Source organism: Hemicordylus capensis, chromosome 3 (genome assembly GCF_027244095.1).
Source record: "Hemicordylus capensis ecotype Gifberg chromosome 3, rHemCap1.1.pri, whole genome shotgun sequence".
Lineage (NCBI taxonomy): Eukaryota > Metazoa > Chordata > Lepidosauria > Squamata > Cordylidae > Hemicordylus > Hemicordylus capensis.
In genome coordinates this window covers 223,667,493-223,683,667 of record NC_069659.1, presented here as the reverse complement: position 1 = coordinate 223,683,667, position 16,175 = coordinate 223,667,493, and the positions used below count along the sequence as shown (strand labels likewise).

At 45.5% G+C, this 16,175-nt stretch overlaps 1 protein-coding gene across 1 annotated transcript in view; it reads left to right on the top strand.

Annotated features, from left to right (window-relative positions):
• The first annotated feature begins 268 nt into the window (after positions 1-268).
• CCSER2 (coiled-coil serine rich protein 2) overlaps positions 269-16,175 on the top strand; it is a 178,563-nt gene continuing 162,656 nt past the window's right edge. Inside the window, exon 1 of the mRNA XM_053306801.1 lies at positions 269-340. The gene's annotated coding sequence lies outside the window, so the exon portion shown is untranslated. The remainder of the gene's footprint in view (positions 341-16,175) is intronic.

Below are 16,175 nucleotides of genomic sequence, written 5' to 3'. Positions count from 1 at the left end.
TCCTTAGTAGGAGAAAGATTTTAGCTGCTCATTTTCTGAAAAATGGTATGTCTGCAGGTGTATGGGGTGAAGGGAATGCTTGAACCTGTAATTTAGATATAAAAAGACACAAGGACATAGTCCAACACACACAGTGACATGCTGAGAAGAAATAGCACATGAGTCATAAAAACTATAGACCAGTTCAAACAATATAACTCAAACAATGTTTATTATAATACAACTAAATAATAATCATAATCATAATCATAATCATAGGTATCTATGTGACAGGAGCGTATACTGCCCCCTCTAGAATGCCTTTACAGCTCAGGGTCCAAGCAAAGACCAAGCAGCAAAGGTAAGCAGACACTTTTCTTTCCATTATCCTTTCTGGGCTTCTTCCCCGCCCTCCTACCCCCTGCCTAGGTCTCAAGTACCCCCAGGGGATATGCATTCCACGCATTAAGAAATAATGGCCTAGTGAGCTGACAAAGAAAAAATAGGTTTTCTCCTCGTATATACGGAGTACAATGGATGAAATGGCAGAAACAGGCTGGAATATATGGAAATAAGTTATTAAAACATGGAAGTGGGTATTTCTATTTCCAGGGCTGCTATCAGGGGAAAGGTAGGCCAATAGGTTGACAGATTGGTTCATTATGTATAGCCCAATCCACATTACTCAAGTTCAGTGTCTCTATTACCAAGTTGATGCCATAGCTTGCCCTTCAGATGACCTTCTCCATTTAACTGCACATTTCAATACCACCAATTTATTTTCCTGAAACTACCTTAAAAAGAGGGGGAAAAGATTTCCAATTATCTCTTTGCAGAACTTGACAGCCCACTGACTTGTCACTACTGCCTGCAGTAATGCGCAGCAAGCCACCTTATTCTGAAGATTAATTCTCTTTCAACCCCAGTATTATATTTCGAACTCCCCAAGGTCTTCATTAGTCCTTTAACTTAAACTGATTGCTTGCTTCTGAGACATGCTTCTTGGGCGTCTAAGCTGCCTGAAGAGCCCTAGTTTTATTCATATTAGTGATCATTCAATTAAGTTGGCTGCCCAGTAGTCAAATAGCAGCATGCTCTTGACATTAGGAGATCCATGTTCAGGTTGCCAGGTTTCCAGAACAAGAAAACTGGCAAAGTGCTGAAGGAGTGCAAAAGCGCCCATCACTAGCTGATGCATGGAGAAGAGAGACTGAAGGACCACAATGAAATGTTAGTGACTAAATGGCAAGATGATCATTGTGTTCAGCCTCTCAGTAGCAGAAACTGGAAGTGAACAACGAGGCTTTCAATATCCTGTTTTTGCTCCATGGCCATGAATATTTGTGCTGTTGAATGAGGACCAAATGTGGCGTGGTGGTGGCAGCTATGTGTCTACCCAATTCACATGGAAAGCAGGGGATAGATGTCTAAGGAAGCTGAACCCACCCCTCTCTCCTCCCTAGTGTTGCCTCACCTCCCCATGACCTGTTGGCCCAGTCACTTTTTTCTTTCAGCTGGGGTTCCAGTATCAAAAGTGAGCCAGGCTGAATGTTTGGCCTACCAGAGTACAAGAATGTAAGCTGTGGGCAGGGTCCAGGAGGATATAGGCGACTGCTTAGGGCACAATATCCTGGAGGGTCGTAGATACTGCCCTTCTACCCCCCGCAGTGAATAGCCACCGTGGCTCCCAGTGGTAGCTGGGGAGGGGTGGTGGTGAGGAAGCAGATTTAGGGATGGGCCTGGACTGGTCCGGAGCCCATTTAAAAAGCCTCCGGACTGGTCCGGACCTGGGCGGTCTGGTTCGGGTGGGTGGTACCTTTAAGAGCGGCAGGAGGGTTTACTTACCCCTCCTGCCGCTTTCCCGCTCTTGCGCCATAATTCTAAGAGTAATTGGGGTGGCAGGACACCTCCCTGCTGCCCCTTTCCCAACGTTGCTCTTCAAAACTCCCAGGCGTCCTTTGCGCGTGCAAAGAACGCCTGGGAGTTTTGAAGAGCAATGTCAGGAAAGGGGCGGCAGGGAGGTGTCCTGCCGCCCCAATTACTCTTAGAATTACGGGCGCCAGAGCGGAAAGCGGCGGGAGGGGTAAGTAAACCCTCCCGATGCTCTTAAAGGTACCCCCCCACCCCAGTGCCGGACTGCAGTTGGCGGTTCCATGCACACCCCTAAGCAGATTATACCTTAAAATTTCATAAAATACCCTGACACTGCCATCCTGGTGATTACCCATAAAGCCCTTAAAGGCTTGGGCCCAGGGTATTTAAGAGAACGCCTCCTTCGTTATGACCCCGTTGCTTTTTAAGATCTTCAGGGGAGGTTCGTCTGAGGGTGCCACCAGCTTGTGTAGTAGCGACTCAAAGGCGAGCCTTCTCTGCAGTTGCCTCTGGGCTGTGGAACACACTTCCTACTGAGATTAGAGCTGCTCCATCCCTGTTGGCCTTTGGGAAACAACTGAAGACACATCTCTTCAGCCAAGCTTTTTAGCTATTTAGTAGTTTTAAGCTATTTTAATTTGAACTTTTATATGTTTCAAATCATTTTTAATTTGTTTGTTTTAATGTTGTTAACCGCCTACAGACTTCGGTAGTGGGTGGTACTGTTGGGGGCACACGTACCCCAACATTAGACCCAGAGGTACACGCCCAGAAGTATATGGAATTCAGGCCTGTGTCTGATTTCATTTTATATTAAGAGTTCAATTAAATGCCTGAACTTGAGGTGAACATGACACCCAGATCTCATGACTGCCTGGTAAATGATTTGTAAAGGCAGGGGTAATCTAGCGTTGTTTATCAGTGTTTGTGGAACTCACAAGAGACACAATGGGGTCCTGCAAGATTACCAGTCTCACACTGCTGAAATTATCCCCTTACCTCACTGACAGGATGCTTCTGCCTCAGTCAAATGTATTGATTAACTCACCTCACACATGTGCCCCCTTTTTATGTTACTTTAAATATTGTCTTGTTATAATTACACACTAGATAGAGGTACACAAGAAATAATGTAATTGCTGTCTCACACAAATAGAGCTAATTCTTTCACTAACTCCTTTTAACATCCTTGGGACAAGGCAGGAGAAGATGTAGATTTGTTTGGGGAATGACAATAGAACAATACTCTGCTAACAGGAGAGACCCTGTTTACCCTGGACTGACCAAATATCCTGAGCTAATTTTGATAATTAAAAGACAATATCCAGAGGATAGCAGGAATAGACGCCTTTTGTCGTCTATTTGAAGACTCAAATGAACTTCAAAGGATGGAACCACTATAAGGAGTCTCTGGACATGGCAGATTAGCAGTCTTTTGCCTGCTAGCAGTCTTTTGCCTACAAGCAAGACTTGCTCATGAGCAATCCAAGGGTTTGCTGCCCAAGCCGCAGGGCTAGAGGCAGGAACTCTTTCCAGGGAGAAGGGACTGTCTGTTTGTGACTTCTGCTGCACAGTGAGAAGTCAAGACTCCCAAGCCATGATACTCCCAAGCAATCTTGCCTAACAAGCATACTTGCTCAAGAGCCATTCCAGAGTTTGCTGCTAAGCCGTGGGGCAACAAGCAGGAACTCTGTCCATGGACAGGAACTGTCTGTGACTTCTACTGCGCAGTGAGAAGTCAAGACTTCCCCAGCCATGGTGCTCTCACTCTTAGCCTCGTTCTGAGCAAACTGCCTGCTTGACTGCTAGAAGAACTGCATCACTCTCAAAGCTCCTGTCTCCAGCCACAGCCTCTCTCCTTCAGCTGAAAGCCCCACCGCTCTCAAGCCTCTGACCCTGGTAATATGCTACTCCACAAACCTTGGATCCCTCCATCCTTTCCCCTCCTTCTCCTTTCCCCTCTCCCCTCTACTAATTCCTGATCTCCCCAACCCATGCCAGTCCTCAACCTTCCTTACCCTGCCCCCTTTTTCCGCCGATATCTGAATTATATTAGGTTCTAGGAAGATTTAATACACACATATATGTTAGTTAGGAACACTGGGTGAATATTGTTGCTGGCTAGGGTTGAAATATTGTTAGTAATACTGATAGATTGTTCTGCTTTCTGCTCAGTTAGATTGATGTTATTCTTTTATACTCAGTAAAGCTCATTGAATCATTTAGGATTGCTTTGATCTCCTTTCTTCCTTGCGCCCAGATCCTACATGGTCACCGTATAAAAGAACTGGTCACTTTGTGACACTGATGAAACAGGCCTAATTTTGTATGCTAGCTCATAAGCAGATTTAGTATACAAATCAGGCCTGGTTCACAACAGTACACAAATATGCTAAATAAATAAAAAATTCAATTTCTCCCTCACTTTGCACAGTCTGCTTTTCTTTTCTTGACTGTTTTATCCATTCTTTACCCTGTGTACTCACTCTGGCTGGTGTGTTTTTGGATTGCTTTATTAGGAGTTTAAGGTTGTATTTTTTAATGACAGTTTTTAATGTGCTTTATTGTACTTCTAGCCTTATACTCTGTTTTGAGCATTTAGGAGAAGTGGTATATAAATCTAAAACAACAACAACAATATGAACAGAAAAATGTGACTGCTCTTGTTACATCTAGATTGGCCCTCAGGTACTAGTCATTTACTGACTAGTGAAAAAGAACATGTAGAAATATTCTATCTTTCAGAGCACTGTCAGGTAGCACCCGAGCTTCACCATCCTCTTATTTGTTTTTGACATGGTTCTTGCTTTGCTGGATGTGGTGTTTTTGGTTAACCCATTCCTTGATCCAGGCCAGCTTTTGAATGGGGCTTTAGTTATTTGTATTCCAGTCCTGGAGTAGAGGCAGGGCTAACAAACAGCCAGCAGCAAGAGCACTGAAAAAACAACCTGCACTTGCCTCTCTGTACATAATATCTATTTCATTAAGCTATTAATATTCCTGGTTCCACTCTACTACCTTGTTCTTAAATACCACAACTCTTTCCTTTGGATTCTACAGTGGCAACCCTGAATAAACACAGATTCATGCAGTCCCAGGGAAAGTGGACTACATGCAGGAAGTGCACCAATAAACCAGTTCATTTCCTGCCCACCCTCACATACAGCATATGCACAGTGTGGAACCATAACCACATCTGCATGTTTGCCGGCTCTGCTTTGACTTCTGCACATTGAGAAATAACCTACGCATGTATAGCTGTATGTATGTCGCCTGTCCCTGTAATCAAAGAACCTGCATAATCAAGAATCTTCCTTATGGTGTGTAGAGTTTCTGCACATTCTCTGTAAGCATGTAGGTTCCCTTCTCATGTGCTCTGCTCAATACACAAAGGTTTGGGGTGAGGCCGTTGGGTGCACCAATATCAGGGAAGGGCCAAAACAAGCAATCTATATGTCAGTCTTCAACACTGGGCCATGGGCAGCCTCTGGACTGGTAGGTCAGAACCCGAAGTTGAGAGTGGGAGGCCCAGCAAAGGACAAAGAGCTAGAGTTTTGACAGGGAACCAGGGTCAAGAAGCAAACAGAGTCAAGATCAAAGCCAAGGGTCAAAGCTGAGTGGACAACAGGTTCCAGGAGAGTGGAAGATAAGCTAAAAGTCACTGCTGAAGCCAGTGGTCAAGCTGAGCAGGACCCAGGGTCAGAAAAAACACAGGGCTTGAGGAAGGAACATTGGACTTACCATGAGGTTCTTTTTCCCTGTGATTGGAGCTCATCAGTATGGGTTGTGCACTGAGCATGCTTGAGAGACAAGACCAAAACATGTGAGGCTAGTTTTCTGTTGCCATAGGGTGCCATATCCCCAGTTCCGGGACTGTAGCATAGAGTGCAGCACATGTAGAAAGAGAAATAGCCTAGAAAGGCAACAGGTTAAACACACAAGAGAATAAACAGGAGTCACAGAGAACACATACTAACGCTGTTATGTGCTGGAAGGTGGCTCCATCCAAGATACAAAGAACCAACCCCAGTCACTATATACATCTGGGGGTGGGCCTGAGGAGCTCCAGTCACAGGGAAAAAGAACCCTTCACTTAAAGTCCAATGTTCCTTTGCCTCCTGTGCTTGGGCATACATACATGCATGCCCAAGTGGTAGGCAAAAACAACTGGGAGGGAAGGAAATATTCAAACTACTTGTAGGAAGACAGTGCACCCAAAAGTCACCTGAGGTGTCTACAAGGAAAATATTTGTGGTAAAAAATAAGGAGAGAAACGGAGGATGGCCGCTATACCAATATGCAAGGAGTGCGTGCTGAGAAGGCCACTGTGGCTGCCCTGGGCACAGAGAAGGCTATAACCCTTCTAGAAACAGGTACTGAAGGAGATGAAGGGAGGTCAGATATACAAAATCCTATAGTGCACTTGATATAGATGCATAGAACCCAGTGAACGTGTAAGCCAGGACTTTCCCTGTGGTGAGGCGAGGAAGGACAAGGTCATGAGACTGGTGGAAGGTGGAGTCAGGTTTAAGTACAATGTAGTCAACTTGGATGTGCAGAGTCCTTATGAATAATAAAACTGTCAGCACAGACACTGTGCGGGACAAAGAAAAAGCAACCGCAAGGACCTAGTATGAAAGAAACTAAAGAGAGGAAGATATAAGTGTTTGAATGGTTGCAGGGGAATGGCATTAAAGGCTGCTTTCAAGTACACTGATGGTAAAAAAAATGCTGGATTATATGGGGAGCCAATCAGAGGCCCATTAGAGAAATGGGAACTGTGGGAATATTGGACAGAACTGCCATGCTCTGAATAGTTCGGAATCAAAGCAGAATGAAGGTATGGCGTTTGAGAGAGTTGCAACGCAGACTGAAGCTTTAGACTGGTGGAGGCAAGGACTTCAGCAAACCCTGTGGCCAGTGGATTAGTCATTTTCTGTGTATCAAGAGAAGCTGCCCATGTCATCTGAAAGACCAGATGGTGATGGATGCTGGGAAGCCAAGATGAAATCTTGCTCAGCTTGCGAGTAGCTCTTGGTGGCAAGGTTTGAGCACTCAACCTCCAGGTGTACAGTTGGAGCCATTCTGGGCCAGATGGGAGAGAGTCCCTTAAGGGAGAAGATTCCTGTGGAGGGGGAGACACCAGGGGTGATGGACCAAGAGGTACACCAGTTGTGAGAACCAGGGCCTCCAGAGCCCATGGGATGCCACTAGAATCAACTCTGCCTGCTGTAGGAACACTTATCTGAGGATCTTATGAGGATCGGGTTCCACCATTTGGGTTTGTGATCTGGACTTGCCATGGCTGTTCATGTGTGGCTTTGTGGATATGTTGTCTGAATGTATTAATACATGACAGCCCTAGAGGAGAGGCTGGAACTGGATGAGGGCCACACAGGATGCCACTAGTTTAAGCCAGTTGATGTTACTTCTTAGTGTTAGAGACCAAAGACCTCATACATAGGTTTCATGAGTGCCCCACCCTTTCAGGCAGGCATCTGTGGTAACCATGAGTCTTGGCGGTTCTGTTAGGGGGAGCCTCTACTGAGGTTGGAGAGAGAGCCTCCATAGAAGGGAGTGGGAAACAGTGGGAGGGAAGCGAATCTGCTTGTGAGTGGCCACCAAGATGAGAGCAGGAGCTATTGAAGAGGTGGGAGTGACACCTTGATTGGGGAGTGTACTCCATACACATTACCATCGATCTCCTAAACCTGGGAGAGAAGCCTGAGGTCTGTGGGGCGACAATGTGAAAGAGGCCAGATGAGCACAGAGATTTTGTCTCTCTTTTCCTGGGGAGCAATACAGACTAAGTGGTTTGGAAAATGCCCCCAGGTGGCTTTACACACAGGGCTTCTGCCCTGAATCTCCTTCAGAAGAGAGCGTGTGCATTCACACACCAGCCAAACATACTCTTTGAGATTTTTGGACCAACTCCACACACAAACCAGGCTTTGTGATGCAAATTCTAGCTTATCTCGACATATGTCCGGGTTTTTAAAATGCTGGTTTTAAGCTACTTTTACTGAAAATGGCAGAACAAATGGGAGAGGCACTGACGTAGAACCATTAGCATGATAAGAGGCATGCTCTCTTCAGAAATGCAGATCTATCTGCAGGGAGCTCTCCCTCTTCCCCGCTTCCTTTGGCTAGAAGGAAAACATGAACGCCTGCCATGTGGACTTGTTTCAAAAGAAAACCGAGAGCAGAGGGGAGGGGCTCCTTTCTTCAATGCCGCTAGTGTACTTCCAAGTGGCTTCGCTCAGTGTTTACCCCGAAGCCTGAAGCCAATTGCGAATAACTCCCAGGTGTAGAAAAGACTGAGACTGAGATAATGAAGATGGCCCTTTTTCTGGTTGACTTGACGATGAATCCATGAAAGTTCATGCCCAGTGGCATTGGACACACATCTCTCTGTGCTTTCTGGAAGATGGAGGTCTGATTAAGGATTGTGGCGATCAGGGTGTATATGTCTGCTCTACAGGTGGAGGTGTGTTGAATGTCACTATTACCTGCAAGAGTACATGGGGGGCAGATGACAGTTCAAACTGGAGCGTTGTGTACTGGTAATGCAGATGGTCGTATGAGAATCTTAGGAATCTCCTGTGATCTGAATGAATGGAGATGTGAGAATAGGCCCCTGAGACATCTATTGATGCCATGAATACATTTGTGCAGATAGCCATCTATATGGTGTGAGGTCCCTTTCTGGTGAATTTGTTAATTTTCTAGAGGTCTAGAACCTCCTCCCAAGAGCCGTCCTCTTTGAGGTGAGAAAGTAGCCTGTCTTTTTTTTACAAAAAGAGCTTTCACAGACCTGCTAATCCGAGCAAGACAGAACAGGAACTTGGAATATGGTGCCCTCTGGCAACAGGAAACTAGCATCACATGTTTTGGTCCTGCCTCCCGAGCATGCTCAGTGCACAACTCATACTGATGAGCTCCAGCACAGGGGAAAACTCCATGTTCTGGCAAGATTGGTGTAGTGCAGCTGTCTGCCACATGGGAAAGCAGTATGCAGGCTCTCAGATTTGCAGCCGTAACACATTAAGTATACACATAAGGGGAATTTGTGAACTACCTACGGTGTGGTTTGGTGGGGTTTCTACATGTTATATCTTGCTTATTCAATCTAGTGTCTAGTGGATAGACCATCCAGGCAGAATTTATTGTGTGTGAATGTATGTGTACGTGCATCCAGTCACTTAATGCACGAGGTAGGCATGTGTCTTTGCAGGGAGTATTACTAATCATTACTAAGTGATGGAGCTTTGAAATGGAAAGTCACTCGTTGAAATCTCATATCTGCTGTGGTTTCAATTGGTGACCTTAAGCAAGCCACTGAAGCTATTCCCACAATCACTAGAAAGCGGGCTAAGGGAGCCTAGCCCGCTTTCTAGTGATCTATTGGGAGAGCCCGGTGGTTCCAAGGCGGCTAGCCCACCTAAACCGCCTCCCCTTAAATGAGGTTAATGGAGTGAGCGCTCTGTAAACTTCTTTTTCCTGCTCATGTGCCGCTGTGGTGTATGGCGACACACAAGCAGACCCCCGACCTGGAGGCTGCAGCCAGCCTCTCAGCCTTGGGGGTCTTTCCAGAATGCCCCCTGCACTTGTGCGTGGCATCCTGGTACTTCCGGGGGCTGGACAGTGCCTGATCCCCACAGCCCCCACCAGCTCCGTGTGGGTACCCGATTCGGCTGCCCAGGGCTGCAGGCTTGATCATCTGCAGGGAGAGTGGGTTAAGCCCACTCTCCCCGCAGAGCCCGGTAAGATGCTTCACACAAATCGTGTGAAGCGGCTCACTATCTCTTAACTTCAACCCTGTACCTGCAATATCAGGATACCAACAGTGCCCTGCTAGGCTGTTGTAAGGATTATTGTGACAGTGTATGTGAAGCTCTTTGAGCACTCCAAAGTGCTATGTACATGTTAAATATTATTAGATTTTACATGCCCAAGAACTGGGTCAGACATAAACATACCTGCCAACATGAATGGGAAAATAGGGACATGTTGGCAGGTATGCACAAACGATTGCTCAATGGAACAGAAATGCCCAAAGACATTTGAAAGTACAGTGAAAAATTCTGGATGAGTTGAAGCTCTAGTTCTAGATGTAGCCGGTGAAAAAGATGCTACTTGGTAGACTATTTCAAGTGAAATTTAACAAAGAAATCCCATTTGGAATGTCTTTTGGTTTTGAGCAACATCATGTACATTAGTTCATATTTGGTTTATGACAGTTTATGAGCAGAAAGAATGCTAAATCTGAGTTTATTCAGCCAGATGTGAAAGGAACCTAGGAGCAAACAGGTCCTCTGCATTAGACTAGTCTCTCTGATGAAGGCAACACAGAAATGGTATCCAACATTTGACATTTCGCTTTTATTTATTGCATTTCCTTGATATCTACAAATGTAAAAATTCAGAAGGTTAAAACCATGCTTAGCTCCCTGAATTCAGCTGGATAATATTGAGTTAATCTCTTGCTGTAATACCTACCAAGACCCTAGATTTTGGCTATGTTTTAGAGTGGGGTTTTCTTTGGGGTGAGGGTGAGGAGAGATAATCTGCTGCAAATGCAAAGCTGCTGCAACTGAAAGAGGTTTATTAATTTTTCTAAAAAAACAAAACAAAGGAAGTTGGCTTCTCTTTACATTTAGCTTTGCTGCAAAATTGTATCTGAAATAAATTTCACCAAAAGGGAAAAAACAAAAGCAAAACCCAAAAACCCCACACCAGTATTAAAGTATATATTTGCTAACATTTCCTGCTACATTGAACCATAGTGACCATGAAAGCTATTCCTTGCCATTTTAGTTATCTCTGTGATTAACAGTACAAAAATAATCTTTGGTCCTCTCCTTTTATTTGCTGAGGTCATATCATGGTAGATTTTTTTTCCAGGTTATTAAGAGATTATGGATGACCTATATATTGTGTGGTGGATGGATAAAGCAGGCAGATCCTCCAACACTTCAGTTTATTCTGTACAAAAACTGGTGAAGTTTTTTGTTTTTTTAAATCATGTAATTTCTATGAGGGGCATCTTTATTTCATGTACTAAAAAAAAGTTGTTTTAGGGATTCTGATTACCAATCAACTACCCCTCATGCCAGCTTCCTGAGTGGCCTGTCAGACAGTGAACACCCCAGCCCCCCTTCCATCTATGTCACGGCTGCAAGATATTTCAGGGTGCTTCTTGAAGCTGGGGTGATACAAGCAAGATCATATCACAGAATGCAATAAATAACCTCTTGCTAAGCTGCTTGTCCGAACTTCTATATTGGAACTGGAAGTGTCATTAGAATTTCAGCAAGCTCTTAACCCCTTTAGCCAGGTGGGATCACATCATAGGGAAGTGGCTCCCTTCAGCTGGATATGTGTGTGAAGGGGAGCTGAAACAAACACCTCTGTACCTGATCAGACATGCAGGAAAGCTGTGGGGTGGTAAGATTTTCCTCGGAATCTAACGGCAAAATCCAGACTTTCTTCTGTTTCTTTCCTTTGCCAAATTCAGAACTGCCATTTTCTAGGCCTCTTCTGTTCTCCCCTGTGAGCAGAAGAGATTTTTTTTAAAAAAATAGTAAACTAGCTGAACCCGCACAGAACATTTTTGTGGTGGTGCACTGATCCTGTGGCATTCCCCCACTCCCACAACTTGCTCTCTCTCTCTGTCTCTCCCCCAACTCTCTCTCTCTCTCCCCCCAACTTTCTTGCTCTCTCTCTCCCCCAACTCTCTCGCTCACTATCCCCCCACTCTCTTTCTCGCTCTCTCCTCCCAACTCTCTTGCTCACTCTCTATCCCAACTCTCTCGCTCGCGCTCCCCCCACAACTCTCTTGCTCGCTCTCCCCCACAACTCTCTTGCTTGCTCTCTCACACAACTCTCTTGCTCACTCTCCCCCACAACTCTCTCACTCGCTTTCTCCCCCCACAACTCTCTCGCTCGCTCTCCCCTGACTCTCTCCCCCCACAACCCTCTCTCCCCCACAACTCTCTCTCCCCCACAACTCTCTCAATTGCTATCCCCCCCACAACTCTCTCGATCGCTATGCCCCCCACAACTCACTTCTCTTGCTCTCCCCCCACAACTTGCTTCATTTGTTTCCCTCCCCCAACCCGGCCCTCATCCTTGGCCCACTAGCAGCCACTTTCCTTCAGCCTATCAGTGGCCACTCTCTGTCCCCACCCCCACAACTCAGCCTTTATCCTCAGCCCTCCAGTAGCTGCTCTCCCTAGGCCCGCTGGCAGCTGCTCTCCCTGGACCCACTGGTGGCCACTCTCCTTCAGCATGCCGGTGGCTGCTCTCCCTGGGCCCACCAGCAGCCACATTTTTTCAGCCCGCCGGCCAGCCCAGCAACAACCGCTTCTTCTCGGGCTGCCGGCACTGCCCACCTCCCTCCTGCCTAAGTAAACTTGGGCACACATTATCATATACGTGGGGTGGGGGTACGACTGGATCATGAATTTTAATTTTCAGTGAAAGGAATCTTCTTCTTCTTCTTCTTCTTCTTCTTCTTCTTATTATTATTATTATTATTTATTCATTTACACAGTCAGACAGGTGTTATTGACTGGTTTGTTTTATCCAGACATCGAGTCCTTCCCAAGGACCTGTGATGGCTGAATTTTATTATCATTGTTGTTGCTGTTATTATAGATATTGTCGCAGAATATAGGCTATTCCCAGTAAAGTTGCTTTTTGTAATTGGCTGATGGTGATTTCTGTGGCCCCTATGGTGTTGAGGTGCTCTTCAAGGTCTTTTGGAACTGCACCCAGGGCGCCAATTACCACTGGGATTATTTTGGTCTTTTTCTGCCACAGCCTTTCAATTTCAATTTGTAGATCTTTGTATTTGGTGATTTTTTCTATTTCTTTTTCTTCTATTCTGCTATCCCCTGGTATTGCTATGTGGATTATTTTGACTTGTTTTTCTTTCTTCTCAACTACAGTTATATCTGGTGTATTGTGTGGCAGATGTTTGTCTGATTGTAGTCGGAAGTCCCATAATATTTTTGCATCTTCATTTTCAACAACTTTTTCAATTGTATGGTCACCAGTTTTTGGCTACAGGTAGCTTGTATTTTTTGCAGATGTTCCAGTGTATCATCCCTGCTACCTTGTCATGCCTTTCTTTGTAGTCAGTCTGTGTGATCTTTTTACAACAGCTGATTAGGTGGTCCACTGTTTCATCTGCTTCTTTACAAAGGCGGCACTTGCTGTTTGTTGTTGGTTTTTCTACCTTTGCTCTTATTGCATTTGTTCTTAGTGCCTGTTCTTGTGCAGCCAGTATTAAACCCTCTGTTTCTTTCTTCAAGTTGCCATTCTTAAGCCATTGCCAGGTCTTGGTGATGTCTGATTTTCCACTTATATTGTGCAAATATTGACCATGCAGTGGCTTATTTTTCCATTTTTCTGCTCGGTTCTTGACTTGTTCTTTCTTGTAGGCCTGCTTTGGTTCATTGGTGTTGAACAGTTTCTCGTTATTGACCATTTGAAGTGCATCTTCTTCACTGTCCTTGATATATTCTTCAAGGCCTCTTTTCTCCTCCTCTACTGTTTGATGGACTTGCAGCATTCCTCTTCTACCTGAGCTGCGAGGGAGGTATAGTCTATCTACATCAGAGCATGATTGATGGTCATGATTTTCCTGGTCTTACGATCTAGCGTCTCTAGCTCTGCCTGGGTCCAGTCTATTATTCCTGCAGTATATCTGATAACAGGTATAGCCCAGGTGTTTATGGCGTGTATGGTGTTCCCGCCATTGAGTTTGGACTTGAGGATTTTTCTAACTCTCCTGATGTATTCACTTCCTATTTTTCTTTGAACTTCAGTGTGTGCAATGTTATCAGCCTGGAGAATGCCCAAGTATTTGTAATGTTCTTTCTCTTCCAGGTTCTTGATCTTGCTTCCATTGGGCAGTTTTATTCCTTCTGTTTTTGTTATTTTCCCTCTGTTCATTATTAATGGAGCACACTTGTCTAGTCCAAACTCCATGGCTATATCGCTACTGAATATACGGACAGTGTTTAGCAGTGATTTGATTTCTGACTGGGACTTTCCATACAACTTGAAATCATCCATGTAGAGCAGATGGTTTATTTTACTTGGTGTTTTAGATGTTTGGTATCCGAGGCCTGTTTTGTTTAGTATTTGTGAAAGTGGGGTCATGAGCTGTGCCATATTTGCCAGATGTGAGAGAGAACTAAGATATATCTGGAAATTCCAGCAGTGGTGACCGTCCCAAGCTAGCTTGAATAAGGTGGTATGCATTATTAGCTCAAGCAAAGTTATTTCCCTTTATGGCTTGCTGGAGAAATGCTCAGACCATAAAGTTCCTAGAGCAGGTGCAAATAGCTATTTTCTATCTCTTGTTGGCCAAGTCTGCCATTCATGTCCTTGTGTATACCAAGGAATTAAATGCAAAAGAGAATGAATTCCTGGCCAGTCTCCTTTAATAAGCCACTTAGGGAACCAAAAGACCTCCCTGCTTCAGTAATTAGGGGAAGGAGCAATGTTTACTGGTACAATGCATATGTTATATCAGGTTTCCACAACGAGTAACCTAACAAAATGAATACAGCTCACCAACCACATATGGCTACTTGAATAAGATCCCTCAGCTCTCATGTTTCTGCAGCCTCTTTAGGACTGCAAAAAAATGTTGGGAGTTGTGAAGCATCTGGGAAGTGTTGATTCACCAGTTGCAGAGGCCACTTTAGGACTTCTAGATAGAATTTAAGATAAAATGAGTTTTTATTGATCCCCTCCCCCTTATGGATGTGTGGACCGGTCCGGTGGTCCGGTGGTCCAGAGGTTCTGTCCGGAGGTTCGGGATTGAACTGAACCAGCTCCCACCCCTGGTTCCGTCCGGAACAGAACCAATCACCGGACATGTTTTCAATTTTTTCAATTTTTTAAAAAATTAAAGTACCTTTAGCCCCTTTGGGGGGCTTCCTGTATGCCGTGTGTGTGTCCGTCCATGAGGGTTCCTTTCTCCCCACCCCCCCGGCCTCTGAAGCCACCACCCCGGCCTGGGAAATTGATCATTTTTGGCCCGTTCAGGCCTTTGTACTGTGTGTTGGTGGCCATTTTGGTCACCGCCGTGCATGCGTAAATGACCCCTGCAAGCGTAAATGACCCCTGCAAGTCATGACCAAGGGCCTCGCAGAGGGTCATATGCGCATGTGCAGCAGCCGTTTTAGAAAAAAACTAAATGGCCACTGCACATGCGCAAATGACCTCTGCAAGGCCCTGGGTCATACCAGGGCTCGCAGGAGTCATTTATGCATGTGCAACGGTGGCTAAAATGGCCACCACCGTGCACTACAGAGACCCGAATGGGCCAAAAATGATCAATTTCTCAGGCCGTGGCAGTGACTTCAGAGGCCAGCAGGGGGAAGGAGAACCCTCACAGACACCCCCCTCCCACATGCAGTATAGAGGAAGTCCCGGTACTTTAAATTTATTTTAATTTTTTAAAAAATTGTGAACGTGTCTGGACCCGGATCGGACCGGGGTGAGGCGGGTTCGATGGGGGCTGGACCAGACTTGGCCAGTCTAGTTCAAGTCCAGTCTGGACTCAAACCAAACCGGTTCCGTGCACACTCCTACTCCCCCTTAAATGTATACTCTGCACCCTGACCCTGTTTCGGCTGCTTACCATAATAAAAACCACTCTTACATAATTAAAACATATACCTCATATAAAATTACTGTGACTTAATCAAAGAACATTTAGGATTATTTATTCTAAAGGGGGGCAATAATTTTATTGCCTCAGTTCAGTAGCCTTCAGACTGTGTTCTGCAGTTCCTCAGAAGCTTAACAGGAGTTCTTCAGTCAGGAGATGAGTAATGAAGAACTGAACAGCCCCACCTCCATTGTAGGTGGAATTCTAGTGTAGTACTAAGGATTTGATAGGGAGAAGGGGGATGCCATGGGCTGGTTCACATGATATCGGCACTCATCACATATGAAGGAGCATGTGTAGGCACCAGCCACAGAGCCAGCCAAATGGTGGCCTGTGTCTCACCCCGCTTGGTGGCCCCCTTTAGATACACCCATGTGCGTGATGAAATATGCATGGGGGCGTGGCTTGGGCTCCAGAGGAGCCCCAGAGTGAACTCCCCTTCTTGCCCAGGCTACCAAGAGCCTGAGAGAACTCCCCATTTATTATTTCAGGCAGCGATGGCTGCCTGATAGGACGTTTCCCCCTTTCTCTTCCTCCAGAAGCCACGGGGCCTTTGGCGGCACTTTTCATTGGCGGCCCAGGTTCTTTGAACCCGTTGGCACAATGTTGGCTACGCCCCTGGTAGGGACAT